Source organism: Taeniopygia guttata, chromosome 1 (genome assembly GCF_048771995.1).
Source record: "Taeniopygia guttata chromosome 1, bTaeGut7.mat, whole genome shotgun sequence".
In the NCBI taxonomy this organism is placed as follows: domain Eukaryota; kingdom Metazoa; phylum Chordata; class Aves; order Passeriformes; family Estrildidae; genus Taeniopygia; species Taeniopygia guttata.
The window spans coordinates 34,711,972-34,733,657 of record NC_133024.1 but is presented as its reverse complement, the minus strand read 5'-3'; the positions used below and the strand labels follow the sequence as shown (position 1 = coordinate 34,733,657).

General features: G+C 44.0%; 1 protein-coding gene across 1 annotated transcript in view; it reads right to left on the bottom strand.

Moving 5' to 3' along the window:
• The window catches only part of RAB30 (RAB30, member RAS oncogene family), a 48,460-nt gene extending 30,932 nt beyond the window's left edge, over positions 1-17,528 (bottom strand). Inside the window, exon 1 of the mRNA XM_002187720.6 lies at positions 17,025-17,528. The gene's annotated coding sequence lies outside the window, so the exon portion shown is untranslated. The remainder of the gene's footprint in view (positions 1-17,024) is intronic.
• Between the last annotated feature and the right edge of the window lie 4,158 nt (positions 17,529-21,686).

Genomic DNA, 21,686 nt, shown 5'->3' with positions numbered 1-21,686 from the left:
CTTCTCAAATACATATTTACTTAAACATTTGCCTTTAGGATAGAGTTTGACAATTGAGATGGTATGAGGCAGACAGACTGTGCTTATGGGGGTAAGGCACATTTCACATTTGTTCATCCCTTGCATTTTCCCAATTCTGCACAAAATTATTTAGACTAGCACCATTTGTTCTTTAACAAAATGGGCAGTCTACCCAAAAATACTGCTTGTAATTCAAAACTCAACATAAGGCATTTTTATTTAGGGAAATAAATAATTCCCTCACATTGTGTTTCAGTTTGCCATTTATCCCCTCAAACACAAGCACAGCCTTGCTGCCCTCCAGCACAGCATGCTCCCACCAAGTATAAAACCATGTACCAACAACAGCTCCTATTGCACAGCAAATTGTTATGAGTTCTAAAGAGAATGCATGTCTAACAGAGCCTGTGTAAAGCAAAAACTAGATTTCTGTAGAAGCTCCATATTTATTTCCTTCTGTATGGATTTCTATACTACACGTGACTGAAATTGGATATCCAGAGAACAGAATAGGGTTTTTTTCCTATTTTGGTGCATATTTATCCTCTTAGCAGGTAAAAGAGGTGAAGACCAAAACCACAAGTCAGAATATAAGAAGATATTTAGCTGACTGCTTGCAGGGCATGTGCTATATAGCATTTTAGACTTTATTCTTTCCACTGCCCTGAAATGGCACTGCACGCCCAAATCCACCCATCCTGCAAAGCTCTGTGCAAGGAACTTGAATGACAGCATTATCTTAAATCTTAATTTTAAAAACAGATTTATACAAAGTCACTGGTTTTCTCTCTGAAAACAGAGGGATTACAATGACTTGCACAATTTTATTGCAGTCAGCTAACTCCAGCAAGAACATAAGGATTCCAGCTTTGAACCACCTTTTCAAACTACTCTTTCCTCCAATCTATTGAGCTTCTCTCCAAAAGAGAAAAACCTCCCTCTTAACATGTGCTGCTGCTTCCTTGCAGCCTTAGCTCCTCAGTGTCTCTGCAACTGTCATGTGCAGAACAACTGAAAATGAGGCAACTTGAACTACTAGATACATATATGACAAAAAGCAAAAGAGAAGCTACTGTGATGGTAAAGAATCCAGGCAGAGTAACAAGGCTTGTAAAACTGGCTTCATCTGGACTGGGATATTTGCTTAGCTGGCAGTACTCTCAATTGCTACAGATGATGGTGAGCGGAAATATGTAACAGCTGTAAAAATCTAGATTTAAATAGGGAGAAAAAAGGTGTTTTTAAAGAAACTATGAGGCAGTTTTAGGTTATGATTATAAAAGGAAGAAATAAGATTTCTAGGTTGAAGAGACAGGGGAAACAGGAAGAACAGAAGAATAGGGAATGGATCTGGGCTAAGGATGTCTAGGCAGATGCTGCTGGAGCACCAAGGCATGAGCCCAGCCAGTCGCACTGCGGAAAGGAGCATCCCTGCCCAGCACAGCAAAAAAGGGCAGGAAAAACGCTGCCCAGAGGGGAAGATGGGAAAAACAAATGGCAAAAAACTATCTCTAACTCTGGAACAACACCTGCCAGCTACCTACAGAGATAAAAGCCATGAGTTTATCTTTGCCAAAAGTTAGAACATGCTCTGTTTTTAAAATTGCACAGGAAGTGCATAAGCTGGCAAGATTGTGTTGGATCTGGAAATCTGAATTCAAACCTTGAGAATAAATCAGGTTCCAGTGCCAGCCTGAACAACAGTCACTACAGCCCCAGCATCCACCTGTAAAAGACCATGCCTTTGTAAGCCACAAATAGGCTTTTGGTTAGTGAACCAAAAGTTTGGTGTCAAAAGCACCAAACAGCCCACAACAATCAGGGAATATTAGGCTTTAAAGGGGGTGCAATGCAAGGGGACAGGTTTGAGTATGGTTTTGGCATAGCGATGTAGGTGGGCTTGGGGCAAAGCCAAGTGTTCCAAAGCCAAAAAAAGTCTATGTAGCATTTGGAGTGAAGAACTTCACCTCCAGTGGAGAGAAATAAGTTTTCACTGTGGGCTTGCTAACTCCATGCTTTTGTTCACAGCCCTGTTGATGCTACTCAGCAGAAGCCTCACATACTGCCTGAAGTTACAGCCAGAAGTTCCAAGCACTCCCTGAAACTCATTTGGGTCTCTTTTTTCAGCAACTGATAACCTCTTCTTTCCCTTCCCACAAAATTGAACAAGCACCAAGCGAGAGTTCCCAGATACAACACAAGAGTTGCAAATAATGGGGGTCACACAGAAAGCACTGTGCTTGGGTTTTTTTGGGGAGTTTGTGATTTTTTTGTTTGTGTTTTTTTTTTTTTATTGGTGTATTTATTACACTTAAGCAGTCAGCAAATGTTTTTTAAGAAGTCAGTGCATGTTTTTTTGGAGCAGGTCTGTGTCTACTCATGTCTGCCTCAAAGCCAGCAAAATAAAGTCTCAGCATGGTTACAAATATCATTCCCTTTACCCTCAACACAAATACCCTCATGGACAGATCCAGAGCCTGGTAGCGATAAGCACATATGATTAGGAAACCATGATTAAATATGTAATATAGAATAGAAGTAAATTATTACTTCATTCATTACAACAGCCAACACTCAACACGAAACTAAGTCAAACATTAGCTGGGTCATGTAAGAACACCAGAGAAGTATTGCAGACCTTATATGGGTGGTGTCTGTGTTTTACACACTTGTTGGACTCTTCTTTGTTTTGTTATTTTCTCCTCGTTGGTACTCCATGTGGATGACAAGAATTTTCTTTACACCAGATTGTACAGAAGGTTGTATGAGCTCCAACAACATGTGAGTTGTGCTTTGAGATAATGTACCTCTTTTTTTGGTCTATCACATAGAAAGTAGCCTGTGGCATTTTTAAATGTTGGAGTAAGAAGTCAAAAGCTTCACTCAACATTTAACTACTGTGAGCAGACTTTCCACCTCACACCTACCCCCTTGTATATCCTTTAAATTTTAAAGGCGAGCAAGTTGCTCGTAAACAGTATGTACATATTCCCCTTTCCCCATCACTAACAGTAACTTCAAGCCTGTATCATGATAAACTTGAATTTGAGGCTGATGGCCTGACTATATACTATATGAACTATATGTACTATAGAAAAATTGCTTACTAAGAATTATTGTCCATCTTTGAGCACTCTGTACACAGAGGCAAAATGGGGGAAAATAACAGATCAGATAACTTGTTCAAAGAGAGAAACTCATAAATAACCCCATGTAAACCAGACCTATGCCTCATATTATCTTTGTTGAACTATTTTACCTCTCCAGCCTCACTTTCCCTGCTGATTTTCCCAACTCTGCTTTGCTTTTCTTTACGATCATTGATGAGTATCTTTTCATTCTGCAGTCTCAATACACACCTTCCTCTGCCCTGGTATCATGCTCTCTATGTGCATTTTTGTCTTTGTCTACCAAGGAAGTTGTAATAGGGCTGGTGTTTTTCTATGGGAACTATTTTTACACCATATTCAGGAAATGTTCCCTTTTGACTAAGTTTTGTATAAAAGCTATAGCTGCCACAATGGGGAAGATAATACTTCTGCATTCTCTTCCCACTCACTCCTAGGTGCTAGAAGACAGGCCATTCATGATAGCCCAGCCTTTCCTGGGGTCTTCACCATTTCTCCATGCAGAGAGGTCACATCCCATTACTCTGCAACTGTCCAAATTCTCTCCTAGCCACTAGTACCTCTGTCCCCAGACTCAAACAGAAATAGTCTATCCTGATTTAATGTTCTATGTGCAGCAACTGAACTGGCTGATGCAGCTCTCAAGCAGCTGATACTTACCCAACAAGATTTCAGATTTCCAGCTTAAAACAGACACCACCCAGCTTCCCTTAAATCCTCTCCTCCCTTTTCTCACAGAACAGCCCTACTCTTCCCAACCAAAGCCTCGCCAACCTGCACCTTTGCTGTTCACACAGATTATTCATATGAGGAACTAGGTTACTTTCAGCTGGCAAGAGAGTTATTTCCTGCAGAAATACAGCAGCAAAACCTCCTTAAAAAAAAAAGTCATCCCTTCAGGATTAATCCAATCCAGCATTTTCTCACATCTCAGTTATTGCAATTGTACCTCTCTAGCCTTGGCAGATCTCATCTTGGATCACTGGCATTCCCACACAAACAACCAAAAAAGATGGTATACTGTTAAAGCACAATTTGCCCAATTTGTATCTTCAGGGTTTCCAGTTTTTCTTCTTTCTCTGGCTCCAACTCCTTGTTATTACTTTTCACATTCATTTTACAGCCTAGCCTACATCCTACTAATTATCCTTAAAGCAAAAGCAGCCCTGTCAACTATGCTCTCCCTCTCAGCTGGTCAGTTCTCCTTGAAAACACTCACTGAGCTTTCCCCTGCAAAAATACTGCTATTATCTGGCCTTTCCCTGCCTCTTAGTGACCATAACCTGTAGTCACCCACCAGAAAGCACTGAGCTCTGACAGGTGGAAACTGCATTTTGCCATTGACAGTTACTGTGGATGCAGTGATGGACCACGGGATGCTGCAGCAATGTACAGTGGCAGGAGGCAGAAAGAATCTCATTTGAGTGGTCACTCTTAATTTAAAGCAGCAGGTCTCCCCTCTTGAGGCTCATTCAACTGTTCCTAAATGGAAATATTAGGCTGTTATGCCCATGTTACTTATTTTCCTCCAGGTTTGACCTATAGAGAATGGCAATTCCTCTTGGATCCATCAGGCTGAGAGGTGATGGTGAGATGAAAGCATGCGGCTTGGGTTTCTTGCAAACAGCAGGAGAGTAGGGAATTATGAAGGATTTGAAATGTGACACAAGATGCATTTTTGATATTTACAGGGATTTCTGTGCCTTCAGAGGGAGCCCTTCCCACACAAAGCAGAAGTGTGATGGAGAGTCTAGTTTCCCAGGAACAACTAAAATAGCCTTTATGAGCCTGTTCTTTGCAAGAGGACAAACAACCTCAATCCCACACTGAGGCACACTGGGACCTACTTCAGGCTTAGCATAAAATCACAGATGTTCCTTTTTAAAACTACAAGCTGGAGAGCAAAATGTCAGAGCCTTGGACAAAGCCCTCAAATGCCAAACAAGCTTCACATCTCACACATGAGAAAGCCAGTGAGTTTCATCACACAGCTTTTCCCAACGTATCTTCATGTATCACAACACATAAAGACTTAGTTAATACATTCTCCCTTTCAAAAAGGCGCATAAGCTTAAGCACTTTCTTCTTTCCTAAGAAGAGACAGATGCTGATTACAGGAAGTTCTCTGTAACAATTGTCTTTCTAGACCACACCAATTGTCTTGCCCATTTGAAAGACGCATTTGCTGTATCAGAAGAAAAAAGACCCTTATTATTACCAATGTCTGAACCACTAAGCATCAAAATTGTTCACTTACTGGGCATGTTACTTTTTCTGCATAGCACTGCTTGAATCCCTGTAGCACCTTCCAGACAAAGTGCCATTAACATGCAAATGAAAAGTTCACACTCCTGCTTGAGATGGTACACAATTATAGTCATAAGCTAAGGTAATGAAAGGCTCAAAACAAGACAGGTTGGTTACACATGTCACAGCACTGCTTGCAAATCATTCTCTCCTCTAATTACCACAGCATTTCCAGGAGGAATCGATTACAGCAATATGGATGAATGGGATCCTAAAACTGAAAAATGTAGTGAATGAAACATTAATGCACTCATTGACTCTTATCAATATAAATATATTTAATGGTATGGACTAGGAAAATACTGAACTAAATATCTAGAAAGACCAGAATCCTGCACACTGAGGCTTTAAAATAGTCCCGGCAACAGAATATACTAAAAAAAATATATATATATATAAATTCATCCACCAGGCTATAATTACACTTTGTGTTTTGTTTTTGCTGTAAAGATGGCTGTAAGCCTATAGCCAGGCAGAAAGCCAAACCACAAACTCTGCTCTATTGACTGCTGAGGTCTCCATTAGGTGCTCCAAAAGAAATACTCGTTTGCCCACACCAAGCCTAAACATGATACAATGCAACTCTACTCCATGCCAGACAATCTTTGGATGAGCACTGCCAAACAAGCATCTGACTTCAACAAGCTCCCTGCTTCTCAAAGCATTATACACACTTTAGCCCTGTTTTCTAAGAAAAACAAGCTTTTAAAATCATCTGACCTGGCCAACAGGCTCAGAATTTACTGAAGGAAAGATTGTTTTGGCAAAATTATAAAGAACAGTATCATTGCTACAATTCTTTTGATCTCTAGGTGGCTGGGATGAGCCCAAAATCAGCATCCACACTGTCACTATTGGGCTGACCTCTGCTCTTGCCATTTTTTGTTTGGTTACAGCTGGCTGGCTGTTCAGGACACTGGTGCCTGTCAACCAAGAGCACACTAAGCAGCCATGCATTTCTTCTCCAACTGTTCCAATCACAGCTTCCAGTTCTAGCTATTCATTTGTGCTATCTGGTTTCTGGACCTCCATCCACTGCTTCTGAGCCCTTGAAGCTGCAGCACTCAGTTACCAGAGTTGACAGGGCTCAAACCCTTCTAAAAGAGGTGCTCCTGCATGGGACAGAAAAGCCAAATCACTCCTTTATTAATAAGGGATCTGACACCGTGAGCCATGTGCCTAGTTCCATTAAAACACTAACAGGTCTGGCAGATTACATCGTACATGGTGGCACTGCTTTATCTTACCCACCTCGGAGGAATTAACCAAAATGACCCACTTCTGACTCTGCTACCTCTTTGCAATGATGGTGTCTGGGACCTACAATACCAATGTTATTTACACAATGCAACTTGGGCACCTATGATTCAGGGGAAAAAGCCAAGGCTACACCAGTCAGTGAACAAACCCAACTGAACCCTATAAATTCTATGCTAACATATTTGTAAAATTATTTACACTTTCTAAAAGGATTTAGGGTTAATGGGACATTAATAGTAAAGAGGGTATGCTTTCAAGTCTTTTGCATCATATACAGGGCAAACTCCAAGCAACTGGGCCTTTTGCCTCTGCAAGAGGCAAAACACCACATCACAGAGCCAACCACACCAGCTCCAGGAACCACTGAAAACACATTGCTGCAGCCCAGCATTTGAATTAAGACATCCAGAAACACACACACTCTGCATGAAAAGAAAACCCTGGTTGTTAGCAGGGTATGTTCTGCTTGACTTCAACTGAACCACTACCACAGCATCATGAGGCTGTGACAAAAATGCCACCTTTCGTGTGAGAGTCACTTGATCTGTAACAATCAATCATGTCAAAGATAAAAGTCAGAATTCAGGTAGTCGCTGCTTGTTTTCTTACTTATTTCCTTATGTCACCTCCAATGCTTGCAGAACTCTTTTTTTTTTCCTTGCTATCCCCTCACATCCAGCTGCACTGCAATATCCATCACACAGCACCTCCCAGATAGCTGGTGGCCGCTAAAGCAATATTTACACTATGGCTTGCATTGCAGTTTATACAATTCTTTGGAACTCTTCCAAAGGGAAAGCCCCACATAAATCAAAGTTATTAGTGTCAGCTACAGGCTAAGTCCAGTCAAGAATTTGCTAGAGCTCACTGTGGAGACTGCAGATCTTTGAAATACCAATAAATGTACAGCAGAGGGGCTGAGTAATAAACTTCATTAGCATTGCTGGCAGCACATCTCTTCAGTGGCATACAATAAATCACTGATGAATATTCAAGGTAGCCCTCTGAGGTTATCTCAATTTTATGCATGCAGGCAACCAAGAAACAAAGTTTAGAAGCAAGTTGCCTGTAAACACAAGAGAGATGCAAAATTCAATTGTCTTGCCTTCAAAGTACAAAACATGTAATTGTGAATTATATAAATTGATTTGCAATGAAATTAAGGAGACTGTTTCCCCAAAACTACTAATGGCTATTCCCACCCCAGTTACAGCACTGATTACTCATATTAGAGTAACACCTACAGATTGTAGAAAAGTGCAGATTTTTCACTGTAGAAAGTGGGGACTAACAGACAGAAGTTCTATCGCAAAGACCTTATAATGGATAATAAAACTCAATCTATACACAAAATACAGGAGCAGCCATAAAGAGATTAATGACTCAAAAACAGCATCAGAGGAAAAACGAGAAATGGATCAACCCTCCAGACTATCAGGCAGACATCAATAAATTCATTAGCTAAGCATCACCCAGCATTGCCCAGGAGATATTTTTAAAACCTTCCTCTCGATCTCCAAGAACTGATGTCATCAAGCAAAACGAGAAATATTGTGAGAAATGTGCTAAGAAGATGGAAAGAATATTTATGTAGGTTCACACATTTTCCAGCAAGAAGCCTGACATTTAAGCAGGATGACCTGGTTACTAGTGGCTACTCCACAAACTGATGCACCACGCTCTCCCCTGCAATGACTGACAGCTGCAGTAAACAAACAATCATTCACGCCAGGTTCTTCCTCCCGGTGGCGACAGCTTTTGCAAAACTGCGGAACTTAATGAGATGCTTTATTTAATAGTTATTTCACAATCAGCCTCGTTTATTCTAACAGAATTAGCTTCAGCCCACAATGAATGTTTTCCTTGGTTATTTCATTGTGCAAATCAATACTCAATTTATTTTCAATTTCTTCAGTTGCGAATTCTTAACTAGGGGGATTTGTTTTAAATGTGCCTTTATTTATTATTATTAAATACTAGCTAACTACCCACATTGCTGCAAAATGAATCAACCTGAGGATGCTATCCCAAAAAGTTAACCTAGCAAAAAAAGATTAATTTTAAGACAGACTAATCCAAGCAGTTTCCCAATTCAGAGGCACAACAGATCAGAGACAACATTGATATAAATGTGATGGCCTTTGACAAAAGACTGAATATTCACAATGAGCAAGGTGAAGTTACTCATAATGGAAGCACACATGAAGGCCAGGTAGCAGCTTAAAAAGGAGCTTTAGAAGTTCCCCATACTACATTTACATCTGCAATAGAAAATTCAGGAATGATCCACAATAACCACAAATAATAGCACAGGACAGGGCAATCTCAAGCATCTCCAGCACAGGGATGTGACCCAGCAGACCCTTCTCACAAGCCATGCTTTTGAAGACATTTTTGTCAGTGCTTCCTACTGACACATAGGGACCAGTGACACGCAAAGCTAATGCAAGTGCACCAAGTACAGCTTTCCTGCAGAACTGTGACAACAGAACTGCTACTTAAAAGAAAAAAAGATTTCCTAGTAGAGTAGCAAAAGCCATTTACAAACATAATGGAAATACTGAGAAGTACTTCAGAATCACAAAATGGATATATTTAAGTTTATTTTCCAGTTTTGGGTGATAGGCAAAGAGACAGAATTTGGAGTTAACAACTGCTAAAAGACACTGATTGTGTCTCTATTGAACATACACCACATCCCTGCACGAGGTGTTCAGGGCATGCCAACCACAGGTCACAACACAAGACGAGACTTCACTCCTACAGATCCCACAAAGCTGTTTCTATCCAAGTCCTGTGCTCATGCTTCCTTCTCCTAAATAGGTTGAGCAGAAATCCATTAGCCTGGAGTTAAGAGCTCAACTTTAGACTCCCGTTTGCCTGCTGAAATTAAAGAGTTAATAGAAACCTGTGTTTATCTGGGGGTTTTCTACGTGCGCACAAACACATCAATACAAGCAAAATGCTATTACCACATTTTAGAAATGTGAATACTGCTGACTTGAAGGGAATGGGCACATTTCCCTTTTTAGAAGGAACAAATTGTTCAGAACAAGGACAAATGCAATAGAGAAATCAGGCACCTACTCTGCTTCTACAGTTTCAAGGTGCTGGTACACGTAACTCTGACACAGTCTTCACACGTTTGGTTTTTTCAGCAGACCCAACATTGTTCAAGAACCCCCTAAGTACCTACCACTCTCAACAGCAAATATTTACAGTAGGGATTCTTATATGTGAGAAATTAGAGGGTACCACAATCTTCTGGCTAAGACAGAAGTCAGCTACTGCCAACAAGGCTGGAGTAATTGCAATGATGCAGATACTCACTGCACTTGAGTGTATTTTAGACAAAAAATATGGAATTAGCTGCAAACTGTGTCGAATCATCCCCTTTAGAGTAAAAGCACTCTCACAGAAAAAGGGATTACAGAGAAGAACAGCAGAGCCCAAAGCCATCAGCACACAGGTTGAACTTGCTGCTACATCTCCAGTGAACCAGATGCTGACTATTCTGATGTCCTCAGCAGTCCACAGAAACCCCACACCTTCCCATACCTTTTTGTGACAGCTAGAGATTTCTCTAATCTTTGCTGGGGTTTAAATAAACTCATTACCACAGGTTTATCTGAATTTATACCTTTTCTCCACAGGACATGTGGCACCGTGAACTTCAGGGGGATGCAAGAATAAAAAGGCTGAAGTTAATTCTCTTAACCTTCTTCTAAATATGCAAAAATGAACTGACACCCCCACAGCAATTTCAGGCTACCTGACTCTCACCTCTAAAGATTACTCGTCTCAGGATGGAATAATCCTGAGACGAGATATCTCCAGATGATTAGCAGGAATACCAAATGACCTAGGAAAGCTTTTTCAAACCTATATTTACTTTTCAGGTATTTGTGTTAATAGCTGTAAAGCAAGAACAACAGAAAAACAATTATTTTCTCAAGTGGCAGTTGTCCTCTCAGTTAATCAAGTTCAATAGGTATTATAATAAAGTCTCAATCTCCAGTGTTGGAGAAGAAGAAATTTACAACTCTCTTCTACCATCAGAAAGCAACAGGAAAATATGACCACACAGTATGGAGATGCCAGAGCGGATTTCTTGATGTCAATTCAGGTTATACAAGGTTGTCTTACCGTGTTTTTAAGTAAGCATGTTATTTTCAGTAAATATTCCCATGCAGCCCCAACTGTCATGAAAACACCACTCTTCAGGCCCTAGAAGCACCACAAAGAAATTTTCACTAATTAGACACAAATCTGGCTTTCTTTAAAAACTCGTTAGATGAAAAGACTTGACTGATCTATTTTCCATTTCTCCAAGTTCAGGCAATGAAATTTAAATCACAGAGAAGTGCTAATGATTATTTTTCAAGTCCGCTTTTCATTACTGAAAGCACTCTTTGCAATATAGCAAGCCCAAAATCTCTTTTCTAATCCTGGCAATCCTTTAAGTTTTCTTTGATTGGTTGTAAATCTGAATGTTGATGTTCACAGCTCAACTAATGGCCTATGTCCCAAACATGGATCTGGGATTTTTCTGGATCTCTCATCACACTCATATTTATGGATAAATGACTATTTGGAGCAAAAGAATGACCATTGAAAAGACAGGAGGGTTTGATAAGTTCCTGTGCCTTACGTTTCAAGTCTCATGTAGGGTGAGACTGCTCAGGCAGATGGAAAACAAGCAGGGAGAAAGCAGGTGAGAACAAGGACATTAGCAGCTCCCCTGGAGCTGGTGCTGTCTCTTCAGCAACACCCCACTAAGTAGAAACATCCTGTACAACTCCACACAGCTTTGTCAGGGCTGGAAGAGCACTGTGGGGAGCAGTGAAGGCTTTGGGTTCTCTGGTTTGGAGAAAAGAGGTGACTTTATTGCTCCCTGAAGCTTCCTGAGGAATGGACATGGAGAGAGAGATGCTGATCTCTTCCCCCTGGTACCCAGCGACAGGATACATAGGAATGGTTCAAAACTGCACCAGAGAAGGTTCAGATTGGACATAAAGTATTTCTTGACCAAGAGCATGGTGAAACACTGCAACAGGCTTCCTAGAGAGGGGGTCCAGGTCCAGACCCCAGCCTGTCAGTGTTCAAGAGATATTTGGGCAATGCCCTTAACATGTTTATGGTCAGCGCTGAACTAGATGATCCTTGTAGGTTCCTTCCAATTGAAAATATTATATTCTAAGTGCTTGATTACTCTGGAGAGGGGTCTCATCCTTCCAGAGCCAGGTGACAGGGTAATCCCTCCTGCCAAAGCTCTTTTTTTTTTTTTTTTTTTGGCTGCAAGGATTTTGGTCTGAAACACTCAGGAAAGCACATGCAAATGATTGTTACTGTGGGGGATGCGAGACTCTCATACGCACTCAGATTCATCATTTTCTGCACTGTTCCAAAAAAATTGGCATCAAGGCTCAGCACCAGCCTACAGGATGGTAGTTCCATGACAATTCTCTTTTACAAACAACAGCCTGGATTTATATCAAGAAATACTCCCACTTTAAATGCACACATGCTGCCCTTTGAGAAACTGAGTTTTTGCTTAATCAAAACCAGCAGAGTTTAGTTTTTGGAACCTTCATTGCAGAGGAGAAGCAGCACAGTGGGTTGGGCTGTTGAGGCCCTGCATGAAGTCCCTCTCTCTATGGAGGGCATCTTTAGCAGGACACAGTAACCCAAGCACTGCTTGACTTCCGTACTTTGGCATCTCTAACACCTCTTTTTTTTCCTCCCCTTTTAAATTCAGCCTGCAGGATACAGTCTTTTAAGAAACCATGCACAAGCTCATCTTTTTTCATGCCAGCACAGCCTTTCCCCTTCTCTCTTCCTTTTTCTCATTACTCTTTTCAAGGTCTAAAAGAAAACACTATTCAGATACTTAAAGGTTACAGTTAACTTTTTAGTTCAGCAGTACTCAAAAGAGAGTATTTCTGCTAAAAGGAAAAAAAATAAACAGGGTATCCTGTGATGTTTAAAAGGACAGCAACAGATCTGTGAGACCTTACTGAAGGTTTTCTCCTCTTTTTGTACAAGTATTCCCTAATTATCTCAGGAAATTAATAGCTAGGTTAAATAGGTTTTAAATAGGTTTAAATTTTGCCTTAAGTATATTAGGGAAGGGTGCACCTCTGCAGTGTAGTGAAAGCAGTAACTCCAGGAGAGGCAAGATGACAAATTGCAAGCGAATCTCAAGCTGTTCACAACCTAAATATCTCTGCTCAGCTCAAAGCAGCAAAGCTCTCTAATTATTTTTATCTATGCAAGGTGAAATCAAATGACATTACAACACAAATCTCACTAATACCTTATGCAGGGCCAATGTTTAATAGGACAGATTAGTTATTAAACTACTGCAACAGCAACAGACTTCAGTGTGGTCTTGACTGTTTAAAGGCTGATAATGATTTTAAGGGACAAGTTTTATCCTTCTTCTGCCCTAATTATTTCAACATATTAGCACCTGAGGAATATTTGACCCCTTCCCTCCCCCCACTTTATGATTTATGCAGAGGCCAACCAGGATTATATGACAAACATGACAGACCACTTCTTTCCCATTGTAAGAGCCATTAAAAATAAAATGAGAATTTAGTTAGTTATTGACAGAAGCACTGGGAGGGAGCGGGAAGCTAAATGACTTGCTGCAAAATGAAATTGTGGAAACTAGAAGGTCAATCAAAACACTGCCTCAGGTCATCTCATCTGCCCTCCAGCCAAAGCAGAGCTGCTGCTGAGTATCTCTGCCTCAAGACTTCTCCAACTGCCCCAAGACCTCTCCAACTGGGCCAATGTTTTTTGGTGTCAGAAACCCATCTGTAATACAGGAAATTATTTTACTGCTTCCTAAATCTCCTGTTCCAAAGTTCTGCAAACCTCCATACAAGCATCAGTATCTAAAGAGCTCCATCACTGCAAGGTATGCCCATCTTGTGCTACTTTCTGCACTCCTGCCATGCCATCCACACAGTTGCAATTAATCTCTCTAATCAACATGCACGAACTAGCATCTATCATGTTCCCCACTCCTCCTTCTGTACTCACAGAGAGCAAGGCTTGCACTCAAATTGCTGGTCCTGCCCTTAAAAAAAAGGCAATAAGCCTTAAAATGAGAAATGGAATTGATCTAGATCCCAGCTACTATAATTTCTTGTTTGGCTATATTTTGTGTAAAAATAAGAAAATGCCAACAATACTATGCCTCCCACAAAAAGCCAGCTGTAAATACACCTCTCTGGGACACACCACGGAACTCAGAGCAAATGTCTCAATTTGCCAGTTGATGGATGCCAGCTTGGCTGTCCCAGCAAGGACCAAACCAAGGCAGCTCCAGAGCTGAAACCATGCACTCTCTACAGCTTGCATTAGAGCCACCACACTCCAGCTCAGGCTGTGAGCCACACCTACCACCTGCAGCTGGGTCTGGGAACATGGGAGCACACAGCACAGCCAACAGAGAAAAGCTCTTTCACAGCAGGGTGACAAATGGGGGTTGTTTGCCTGCAGACACCATTCTCTCCTTGCTTGTTTGGGAAGCGACTCCATGGTTCCTCCCTGAAGAGCAACCTTCAGCCATCCACCTCTGGCTTCAGGAACTTCAGCTGTCTCACCAGATTCCAGCTCCAGGCTACAGAAATCCCAGTCCTTTCACAGCTCATCTCTGGACCAAAGAGGAAAGCTAAGCTGAAAAGTCAGCAAGGCTAGCCCAGCTGTGGCTCTTCCCAGTTCCCCTCATCTCAGCAGAATTTGGGTTCCCCTGTACATGAGAGTGGGTGACACCCAAGCATCCCAGGGCGGCAACACTTCTGGGACAGGCAATTTAACACAGTACAGGGCACACAGATGATGCTCACAAAACCAATTTGCAAGGATGCGATTTCTGACTTCACTAGGAAGCCAATAATTGGCATTATGCTCAATTTCATGAGGAACAGGACTAAAATACAAGAAAACTCTGGAGGGTATGACCATGAGACCACCTAATCCTAAATTTCCCTTCAGAAACTTGACATGAGTAAGAAACGGTGGAAAAAAAGGTAAAGACATGAGGAAATGTTTAGTGCTGCCTTCCTGGGATATTTTCTTTGTTTCCAGCAACTGGCATTTTTGAGAATTCTTGATTCAGAGTAAACACATACACTGCATTTAGGTCTTTGTGGGACAAGAGGAAGGGTGCCCTAGCTCATCTGGGTTGATCCACAGCAATCATTGAATGATTTTCAGTTTTTTGTCCTTTTTTATGTGTCTGTATTTCAGTTTCTGAAAAGCAAAATTTTAGCTGATTAATACAATAGTGTATATTTCTGAGGTACATTTTTAATCCAGCTCCTGATATAGTATAATATAGCTTGAAAATGCTAGCATGCATTGTCACAAGTCTTTCTGAATCAAACAAATGTAATAAATTTTGAAACACATACAAGTATGTACTGCTATTTATGCTTGTTTTGTTCAAGATATATACATATAGAAAGATGAAAACAGAATTTAAAAAGATCAGCATCACAAAAATTGTATTATTCAAATGAAAAATCCCTGGCCATGGAGTCTTTGCTTGTTCTCACCAACTTCTAAATCAGTATCTCCCAGAACAATTCCCAGGCTACACTTTCAAATTATCACTTCATATCAGGGCCTTCTATCCCAAGCTAACAAAATCACTGCTATAAAACTCCTTTTACAGCCAAGATGGGAAACACTCTATTAGATTATTTGTTCCTTGCCTTGTAAAATAAAGGGGAAAACGCCATTCCAGGAAACAAAAATGTTAAAAAAAGACCAACTAAAGGCAACGCCTGTGTGCACTGTTGTTCTTCCCCTTTGAGTCAGTAGTAAAGAGGAAGGAAGGAAAAAACACAGTTAAAATAAATGCAAGGAGGTGTGGATGCAGCATGTTTATCCCACTGGAAAAAGGGAAACTGTAAAGCACCATCCCTTGCATACGGACACCCCAACACCGCCTGGGTGTTTACAAACACTTTGAGCAAAGCAAACAGGGAGTTTCATTGTCCCCACTGCACTCATGTCACCCCCTCCCCAGCACTGCAATTCCAGGGAGAGCCCTGCCAGAGGACACACAGTGCCAGTTACACAAGAGAAGCGCAGAAGCAAACATGCAGCAGAGGGCAGGAAAAAAATTAAAAATATCAGCTCAGCTGCACAGTCTCTTGCTGCTTTCAGAACAGCCTCCAAGTGGGGCTTTGGTGAGGATTAACTTTAAAAGGCACTGAAAGATAGTGACAGACTTGAAGCAAGCAGGACTCTGTGTGTATACGGTTCATTGCCACCAGCACAAAATGAGGTGTCTGGGGTCCACTGGCAATTGCAGAAGTAATTTAGTTATTATAAGGGGATAAAACCTTTTGATGTCACATAATAACAAAAAAACATATTTTATGTTGTACTAATACCTTAGCACTGTTCAAGAAAAGATCCAAATTGCACCTAACAAACAGCAAGGAACAGAGAAACAAATAAAAAGCCACACTAAAATGAAGCTCTGCTGGACCACAAAGTTTCTACAAAGTTTAAAATAGAGGCACTTCTTGTATTTACTATAAAAGTGAAAAAGATCAGAACAGTAGCTTGGAGGTTAAAATAAAATATCAGCTTGTCCAGCCAAGAATTTTTAAGATACTAACTCCTTATGTGACTTGGAAAAGAAACCTGGACCAACTGCACACAGCCAGGACTGAGAGTCAGTTGGAATCAAATCTCCCCCGTTTCCCTGAAAGAGGAGAGGAATAGCGGTGTCAAAGCAACGAAGCCGCACGACAGCACACCAACGCCCCCAAAACCACCCTAAAGCACACCTCGTATTTATTTTGTCCTCAGGAGCCCGGCTCTCGCAGGCTCCGCAGGGCTTAACGACAGCAATTCAAAATCCATCTTATTTTCCACTCTTACCCAGCGAGGGAGACAAACGAGCCAGGGCTCCCCGCCGGCTCGGGACCGCGCAGCTCCGGGGCGCCCGGAGCATCCCGGAGTTGCGGGAGTTTCCCGGGGGCTGCGGGACGTGCAGCGCGGCGGTAGAGCAGCCGCCGGGCCCGGAGAGCAGCGAGAGGGACACATCTCCGCGGGATCAGACCAGGCAGCGGGCTAGGGCTTTTTCCCCTTCCCGTCCCTCCTCCCCTCCTTCTTCAGCAGGACCAGGGAACGACAGCGCAGTCCCGCCCGGCAGCGCTGCTCGCCGCTGGGGAACACTCAGTGCGGCGAAGGGCACCGGGAGATGGGGGCCTGGGAGGGAGGAGGTAACGGGACAAGGAAAAGCACGCAAAAAAAGAGGAGCGCAGAACTCACCTGGTTTGGGATTTTTCCTCCCTCTCCACGACCATAAAACGAGGCGGGAGCCAGGAGCCGGTCAGCGGCGATGGGAAGAGGCGGCAGCCCCGGGCCGCCGCACGCCGGGGATAGCGGGGCTGGGCGCTGCAGCCCCCGCACGCCGGGCTGGCTGCGGACCCCGGAGCTGAGCGCGGGGCAGCCCCCTTCCACTGGGATGGGTGCTGGCCGCCCTCCCGGCGCACGGCAGCTCCCGGGACGGGTGCAGCGGGGCTGGGCGCAAGGCAGTCCCGCTCGGGGATGGGTGTTCAGTCCCAACCGCCCGTGAAGCGCAGCGCAGCCCTCCGGAACGCTGTCGAGCCACGCTGCGGCCAGGACGACTGGGACAGGAGCTGCAGGGCTGGGCGCAGGGCAGCGGTGTGCGGGATGCGAGCAGGGCCGCCCAGCGCAGAAGCGGCAGCGCGGCCCCCCCGCCGGTCCGGCAGCGGCCGCGGCACCGGCCCAGCACAATGAGCGGCGGCGCGCGGCGCGCCCCCGCGGCCCCCGCTGGGCAATGACATCACCCCTCTCGCTCGCCGGGGCGGGGCCGCTGCCCGCGCCGCCGCCTCGCCATTGGCTGGCGCCCCTTGGCAGCGGAGTCTTCTGGGGTTTGTAGTTCTTTACTAATGCCACATGGCGGCGGCGTGCAGGGCGTGGACTCCATTTCCCGGCAGATCCCGCGCCGCGTGGCTGCGCTGGGAAGCGGGGCCGGGAAGGAGGCGGTGGCCGCCGCCATGTTGATGGCGTGGGACGCTTAGCTCTGGAGGAGCGGTCGGGGAGCTGGGTTAAGATGTCGGAAAAGGGGCAAGGGTGGGAGTCCTGTCTTGGTTTAAGGGGCAAGAAAGAGCTTGTGCGAGCGGATAAAAAAGAAAGGGGAGGCTGAGGAATAGCCGGGAGGGCGCGGTGGGTAGGAGAGGGGCGCCCTGAAGGACACGGCCGATTGTCACTGGGTGACTGCCGGCTGTGGGTGAGGCAGCGGGTCTCTGTGGTGGGAGCGGGGCCGTGGGAGGGGAGCGTGCCCCGGGGCTTGGAGGAGCTCGTTCGGCCGCGGTGGGTGCGTGGCGGTGGAGCGGCGGCGGGCAGGGCTGCGGGCGGTGCAGGTCGCGATGGGACGGGCAGGTCGCGATCGGACGGGCAGGTCGCGATGGGACGGGCAGGTCGCGATCGGGCGGGCAGGTCGCGATCGGACGGGCAGGCCGCTCTGTGCGGCGCAGGAGCCGGGGCGGGCCCGGCGGCGCTCGGGGATGTGCCCCCCGCGCCTTGCGGGGAGAGGGGCCCGTGTGGGCTGTACCAGCCGCGGTGCTTGGCCCTTGGATCAAGTACGGGCTGTGGGTTAAAGGGCAGGGCTGGCCTTGGTGGGTGGCTGCCCGCAGGGAGTAGATTAGAACGTGCCCATGTCGCATACCAGGTGACAGCATCGCTGGTTTGAGGTTTTTTTTGAGGATTCTGGCTTTGTCTGATGCCTCGTAAGTGCATTAATGGTGTCTGGTTGTTAGAGACATACGGCTTAGTGTGACCAGCAGGAGGAGCTTTGCTTCCTTTTAAAGTCCTTAGTGTGTCTGGAAGGTTGAGATTACATATAAGGCAGAAATTCCTTACTGTGAGGGTGGTGAGGCACTGGCACATGTTGCCCAGAGAAGCTGTGGATGCCCTGTCACTGGGACTGTTCAAGGCCAGGCTGAATGGGGCACTGGGCAGCCTGCTCTGCTGGAGGGTGTCCCTGCCCATGGCAGGAGAGGGTTGTAACCAGATGGTGTTCTAGGTCACTTCCAACCCAAATGTATAATTCTATGTCCATAGACAGGTGAATCATGTTTGAAAAAAAAGCCGAGAGCAGATGAGATGGTGTAAGACATCTCAGCATGGTATGGGAGCAGCCAAGCTGACTTGCTTCACCACTGTTTTGCCTGTGCTTGCTGTCTCACGTTGTTGTGGTTTAGCCAGCTGACAAAGTGCTGTCTTAGTTTCAGCCCTCTGGCTAGCATGCAGGAGGTAGGCTGGAATTCTGAGTGGTGGTTTTAGACTTTCTTGTAGTGAACATTATCCCTGCTTGTGCTAGTCTTTTGTGTTGGGGAATGGGAAATATTTGTTCATCAAATGAGAGAGTAATCAAAGTTCTGTTGGCCTTAAAGGGACTGGAGTTCCCTGAAACCATGTGTGGAAGGCCTGTGCTCAAAGCTGGAAGGGAAGATGGTCAAAGTGTTGCATGGCTTGTGAAATAATACCATTTCTAGTTACAGCTGATTCCTGTGAAATAAAGCACTTCATTATGCCAAGAGGATACTTAATTGGAAAGGGTTCTGAAGAATTTTGCAGGCTTGCTTGAAGTCTTGGCTAAAGTCCAGTAGTGGTACAGCTCAGGTAAAATGGAGTCACAAGGGCTTATTTCATTCTTTGGCTCCTCCTGGAGGTAAGTACAAGGCATTTGCTCAGGGCATTGCTGCCCAATAACTACACAGGTGGTGTGTTTGCTACAGGATACATGAGTGCTGGAGGAAGGATGTTGTGAGATGTTCTGTGGTGCAGATACTTCACCTGGACATTGCAGCCTTTCAAGATTTGCTGGTACTATAGCAATGTATGCTATGCTTTTATCACTTTAGATGCAGCTCCCTCTAGTTAAAGAAGCTGAACCAGTTGTATGCCATCCTGCAAAAAGTCCAGTGTTCTGAGGGGGCTTCTCTTCACAGGCAGGTTCTCCTGTTTTATCATGCTCCTCACTGAAGAAAAGGAGTGGTGGGGGTGTAATGCTCTGTTAATAAAATTTGTAGCATCAATAGTTCCATATATCTGGAGAATTCTGAGCTACAAGTACAGCCCATTTCATTTCTTTCCTAATTCTGTTTCTCCTCTATGCAGATACCTTTTGATTAAGTGAACTGTGGGTGAAATAAAGAGCACTGGCACAGTGACTTCTGTCACAGTTGTTGTCCGCTGTAGACTTTAGGCCTATGCTTTTATCTCTGCAGCTGATAACCTGGTAAGGATGGTAAATACTACAGTGGAATGGTTGGGTCAAGCTTGGTTCTCTTTTCTATAACTGTCAGAAAAAGTGCATGTGAAATTCTCATCCAGGATGGTCTGCTGGCCAAATGACAGTATGCTTTGTTAAACTGGTTTAGAAACAATTGATTTTACCTGCAGTGGTTCCTTTCACTCCCTCCCCATCCGCCTGCAGTCAGTGCTGCTGCTCTGAGGAGGATGCTGTGCACCCCACTTCACAGATAATTGTATTTTTTATATCTTATTTCTTTATCTGTAGATGTAGGTGCCACTGATGTCTCATCTAAGGTAGGAAAAAATAAACTACTTCAGAAACGACCCAAATGAACATCTGATGCAAGAGAGGAGTAAAACAAGTTTTCTCTGCATGTGTTGTCACTTTCGTGTGTTTTGGAGGATTTGATACACTTGCCAATGTATGGATCTTACTTGTTGGTCACAGCTTGTCAGAGGTGTTAATGATGAAAACTGTGTTACACGTCTCAGACTTGGATAATCTGTTCCTGTGAAAGTGCCGATGTCCAAATCTATCCTGACCCAACAGGCCTTAATTGCAATGTCTGTAAGAAGCTTACAGTCCTATTGCAGAAATAGGTGGAGTGGCTGCATCTCATATGAAAAGATAGAAGGTGACAGTAGAACTGAAAACCCACCTGTGGTATTTCCTAAATATCAGTATGCTCTGCTTTAACGCTGTTAATGAAAACCTACTCCAGTGTCTGTGTGGTCCTCAGCCTATGCAGCTGAGAGGTTTGTGTGTGCTTTACTATGCTGACATCCTGCACTGCAATACCCATGGGTTGTCTTCGTTACTGAGATGATTTGGGTCACTGTGGATTCTGGTAAGCAACCACCCTGTTTCCTGACCTGGAGACTTGGTTGGAAGATCTTGAAGGAGGGATGAGGAAGTTAAGTGGGAATGTGTGGTGACTTTGCTCAAAGAAGAAAATGCTCAGTCTAAATTTAATCCAGGTTCATACAGGAAGCCTGTCTTCGTGTCTCAGTGCTCATTCTGACAAGTTTGCTCTTAAAGAAACCAAGCATGTGGATGCTTGAATTGAGTGTTCACTGGGTAGTATACAATGCCAGGCTGCATAAGAAATACAGATTTCAAGTGTACTAATACATCATGTCATAATTTTTAAGGTGTGTGATGGTGTGATGGTCTGGATCTACTGTCACTGTCACATCCACGTCACTGCAGCACAGAAAACTGTTGAGGTCCTTGGAAATGATGGTCAGGCATAATTTCATTCCTGGTATACAAATTAACTGGACAAAAAGATTTGCATGTGCACTGAAACAAAGTGGAATGTGGTTTCTAAGAGTGATATCATCTATGCTAGTCTTGGCATGTAAATTTTATTTTAAGATCCTCTTTTTTAAATTATCCTGGCTGTAAAACTTAGTTGGCTGCAGTCCCTTTGGGGGAAGGAGTGGAAGTGTCACCGACCAACTGCTTATTTCAAAGCCTGTGGGGGGAGGGTGTAAACTCTTTCAAATTAAAGTTACTGCACAGATGATAGTGGATGAAGAAGCTGTAATGAAGGTTGGTTTATTTTAATTGTTTCCTATGGAGCTGGAACTTCGCCAAAAAGTTTCTGGAGCTGCACGGGGAAAGGTGAGAGGATGAGTTCAGCT